This window comes from Hibiscus syriacus, unplaced genomic scaffold (genome assembly GCF_006381635.1).
Source record: "Hibiscus syriacus cultivar Baekdansim isolate YM2019G1 unplaced genomic scaffold, ASM638163v2 tig00110328_pilon, whole genome shotgun sequence".
NCBI classification, from domain to species: domain Eukaryota; kingdom Viridiplantae; phylum Streptophyta; class Magnoliopsida; order Malvales; family Malvaceae; genus Hibiscus; species Hibiscus syriacus.
In genome coordinates, this window is record NW_024062685.1 from 7,390,843 (window position 1) to 7,395,945 (window position 5,103).

General features: G+C 36.3%; 1 pseudogene; it reads right to left on the reverse strand.

Annotated features, from left to right (window-relative positions):
• Nucleotides 1-221: 221 nt before the first annotated feature.
• LOC120118617 lies at nucleotides 222-4,089 on the reverse strand (annotated as a pseudogene).
• Nucleotides 4,090-5,103: the final 1,014 nt, after the last annotated feature.

A 5,103-nucleotide genomic window follows, 5' to 3' on the forward strand; every position in this document is an offset into this window, starting at 1 on the left:
CCACACATCAATATCGAATCCAAATGAACCATAAAAACTTACTTTTTTACCCCATAACATAAGAAAATAATGCAACACAGTTTATTTCATTACATAACCAATTTAATCTTCCTGTTTTGATTTCAGTCACCAGAAGATATGAGAAATTAGCAGTCCTCTTTAGTTCTTAACACACTGTCACTGATCTCATGTGTAACAAAACTAAACATTTACCTTCTTTACTATTCCTCGATAGAACACACGATGCTGAACTCAACTCTTATGAGTATATACATGCTCCAAGATTGAACCGAGAAAGCCGCATTCCCTGACAACAGCATATCAGTTAGGCCTATCTGTTGCCTTTGATCATATTTAGATTCAGTCCTAATATGAATGAGCTACTCTCTATTCTCAACAGTGTAACCTAAGACCGGTCACTATTGCACCACACGCTCAACTTGCAATGTCAAATCCTTGATTCCGGCATCATGGAAGACCTGCGACACACGTGATTTCATAGCAGCCTTGTCAGTTTCTGCTGCTATATGAAGGTGGACTGTTCCAATGGTATCTGAGTTTGTAAAGCTCCATACATGCAAGTTCTGAATGCTACATACCCCTTTCATGTTTGTAATCTCACTTGTGGCCTTCTTCAAGCCCTGATCCTGAGCCCTTGGAACTCTTTGTAGCAAAATTTCGGCAGAGTTTCTAAGCAATGGGATAACTGATGATATAATTAAAACCGAAATGAATATTGAACATGCAGGATCAGCAACAAGCCACCCTTTGTACTTAATTAAGAGGGTAGATACAACAACTCCAACGCTTCCCATGGTGTCTGCCAGAACATGCAAGAAGATTCCTTCCATATTGTGGTCAATGTGTCGATGCTGGTGCTTCTGTGGTAAATGACCTTTAGGTTCAGAATAGTGAGAATGGGAGTGCAGGCCTTGATCATGATGATGATGATCGTTATCATGATGATGGGAACAATCATGGAGGTCATGACTATGACCATGAGCAAGTTTATGTCCATGGTCAAGGTGATCATGACGGTGGACACAATCATGGTGGTCATGACTATGAGCATGATCATGTTTATATCCATGGTCATGGTGATAATGATGGTGGGCACAATCATGTGCAGCTTGATTGTGATTATGGTCATGATGACCATGAAACTCATGTTTCTTGTGATCTTCTCCATGGTAATTGTTGCCGTGATGTTGGTTACTGTGATGATGTTCATGGCTGGAGCAAGTATCGTGGCACCCATCAGAAACATTTATAAACTCATGGTGTTCAACATGATTTCCATGATCATGTGAATGATGATGATGATGATCATAAGGGTGGGAATCAGGATGGGATGTGAATGCGAGCATGATCCGCCATGTGCATGATGATGCTCCTCATGAAAGAATATCAAACCAACCACATTGACAACAAGCCCTCCAATAGAGACAGTTAACAGACTGTTGATATTTCTTGAGGATCCAAAATCCTCTCGAAGGACTCCAACACAATTAAAGCCCCGACTAGAACTAGAAAAACTGCATTAGCATACCCTGATAGAATCTCAAATCTGCCTCTACCATAATTGAACTGACTTTTAGCAGGCATCCGAGAAAAATACGAAGCATAAAGGCCAATAGCCAACGCCGCACAATCAAATAACATGTGACATGCATCTGATATCAACCCAAGACTATTACTCATGAAGCCAGCAACAAATTCCACAACCATATATCCAGCATTAATCAACAGAAACAATGCAATCTTCCGGGATTTTCGCTCACTCAATACATGTTGAATAGGTTTCATTATTGACATAGTAAGAGACTCCGAAGATTCCATCCCCAATTCAATAAAACTAGTATAAACAGGATCAAACTCTTGAACAGCAACGTACAACAATAAACCGCACAACAATCCTGAGAGCGAGAACTCCTCGAAATAAAACAACTCCAATATTATAGTACAAACAAAAGTAACCGCAAACTCCCTCCGAAAATCTTTATAACTCATTAACTTATAATCATCATCATTGAAATTCTCACTCAAAATCACTCCAAAGACCACAATATTCACCAAAGGCCAACCTAAATTATCAATAGAAATATATCCTCCCCCTTCACTTTCATAAACAAAGAAACTAACAACAGCAGGAACAAAAAGCATAACAGTAGTAAAAAAACGATGAAATCAACCGAATCCTTTTTGGACCAAGCTGTCTAATGCTCCCCCAGTTCATTGAAACCTTCTCATAACAACCTAAAAACCCTGATAAAAACGGCAATAACATAGGCCAAATTCTAACACAGCCTTCCCTAGGATACATGGAAAACCCAGTCTTATTTAAAGGAAAGCAATCTACTCTATCCCAACTTAGAGATAATAGCATTAACCCAATAAATAAAAAGAAAAACCCAATAAAGACAGACCTTTTCTTCGGGTTCTTCTCTTTGGAGAATAGCCTGCCAGCAAGGTTTCCTGATAGCTCAGCTAAGATCATAGCAGCAGTGTCACACTATCTAAGGTGGCGTTTGGTTCACTGGAATTAAAATTCAATTTCATCACTATTTTATGTTTGGTTTAAGTTTTTAAAAAGGGAATTAAAATCCAATTCTATTAATGGGGAGAAAGTAGATTCTATCCATAACGTAATGGAATTGAAATACTTTAGAGGAGGGAATGTAAAATTTGACCATATTACCCTCATCAATCTTTTGATATTCGGGTAGAATTTTTTTTTTAAATTTCGAGATCGGGTCGGGTTTTTTAAGTTTAATATTCGGGTCAAATTTTTTTAAAAAAAATCGGGATCGGGTCGGATTTTTTTAAAAAAAATCCAGCTTCAAGTCGGGTCGGGTTTTTTTTAAGTGTGATATTCGGGTCGGGATCGGGTCGGATTTTTTTAAAAAAAATCCGGGTTCAAGTCGGGTCGGGTTTTTTTAAGTATGATATTCGGGTCGGGTTCGGGTTTAGAGTGAAAAATACCTGATTCGACCCAAAAAAAATATATAATTTTACCTTATATATTTAGGAATAATTACAATAATACCCCTCTATATATAATTTTTTTTCAATTAAGTCACTGTTTTTATTGAATAAAAATAATTTTTTTATTAGTTCGGGTCAGGTCGGGTGAAACTTTATTTTGGTCGGATCAGGTGAAACTTTATTTTGGTCGGATCAGGTGAAACTTTATTTTGGTTGGGTCGGGTCTCTAGTGGAGGTTCCCTTGTTCTCAGGTCGGGTCAGGTGGACCAAAAACCCGACCCATGGTCATCCCTAATTAGGATAATTTTAACTTATGATGTTTATTAGTATGATTTTTTTAATTTATTGAAATGAATAATCAATCAATAAAATGAAAATTTAATATTTTTAAAAATTTTATAATATATTGCTACATGTAAGTTATAAAACAAACTAAAATTAAGCAAAAAAAACAAGAAGGGCAATTATGTCATTTTACATTACTGAAATCAAATTCATCTGACATGTTTGCGAACCAAACAGAATATGAAATTGGATTCCAATTCAATTTCCTGCCAACCAAACAAGTTTCAGATTCAGATTCCAATTCTTTCATAGATTCCAATTCCTTCAGAAACATTCCAGCGAACCAAACGCTGCCTAAGAGCTTGGAACCTAAGAAGTAAGACAATCGACAAGAGAAAAGACTTATAGATTAGAAGTTTGAGCTGAGTGTTGGTGAGAGAATAAATTGGGAAAATTGGAAGATTTCTGGGGCTTTTTTTAGAGAAAAGGATAAATGAGAGGGAGAGGAGGAAAGAGAGGAAGGAAAATTGAGAAAGACGGAGGGGAAGAGCGCATGAAAGGGAGGAGAGAGTAAAGGGAGCGGAGGGAAATGAGGAGGAGGAGGAGGAAAGAGAGGGAGGATTTCTTTTGGGAAAAAGATGAAGCAATGGAAGATTGGAGAGAAAGGCGGTGTTTCGAGGGAGTTGCAGTTGGGGTTGTGATGGAAGAAGGATAAGAATATGAAGGGTAAGATCTCGGGGTGGTGGTTTGGGTTGCGAAAGCGGTGGCGCGTGGAGGGATGTTGAGGCGGTCAGGACGATGGTGGTGGTGATCCGCCATTTTGATTTTCCCTTTCCCCTTTGGATGATTTTCGGTTCAGTTTCCTGGGTCTGATTTTAGGGGCAAAATCTTATATGCAATTTCTTAATATCCTTTTCCTACAACTGTCCTATGAAATAATGACACATGTCCAGTTAGAACTCTACTATTATAGGCTTAATACAAATGCTTAGCACCATTTCTCCAATTATAGCATTTATATTGAATTATCCTTTAAAAAATTTCGAGATGATTTTTCTATTAAAATTTAAATAGTTATATTGTTTATCTTAAAATGTTAACTCTGTTAAAAAATAATTGATAATCAATTAAATTATCTCACATTACCATTTAATTTTGACTTTATTATATTTAAATAAATAAAAATTAAATAAAAAATAATAATTAATATGTCAAAATACCTCTATTTTCTTCACCTCCACCTCCACCCCTCCCTACCGTCTTCTTTTCTCCAACCCTAACATATTTCTTTTCTCCAACCTACTGGTTACTATTACCATCTTTTCATTTTATCACATACTCAAAGTTTTCACATTTTCATAATGTAACACCCTCATACTGATACAAATGACTTTATCCGATTTAAGGTGTTACATTAGGGTTACTATAGCGGCCCACAATAAAAATATAGGAAAAATAATTTTTTTGTTAAATTATTTCAAATTGTAAAACAATTTATAAATAAAGACACAAATTTAGAAATTCATTCATATATTAAAACATAATTCAATGATGTATTACATCAAATCAAGTTATAGATTCCATATAAAAAAATTGTGACCTACATGCCCTCTAATTACACATGTACCGTACTCGCAAGTGATGCCGAAAGAACTCCCAACATTGATGTCAGTAATTGAACATGATTGAATCTTTTTAACTTGAAATGGTAAGTAACGAAGTGAGCTTCCCGTAATACAAAACTATCAGATGATACTAAAGGGCATTGAAGTATGTGATATAACATGAATTTTTCCTTAGTAAACCAGACATCTATGGGTCCTAGTGGAGAGA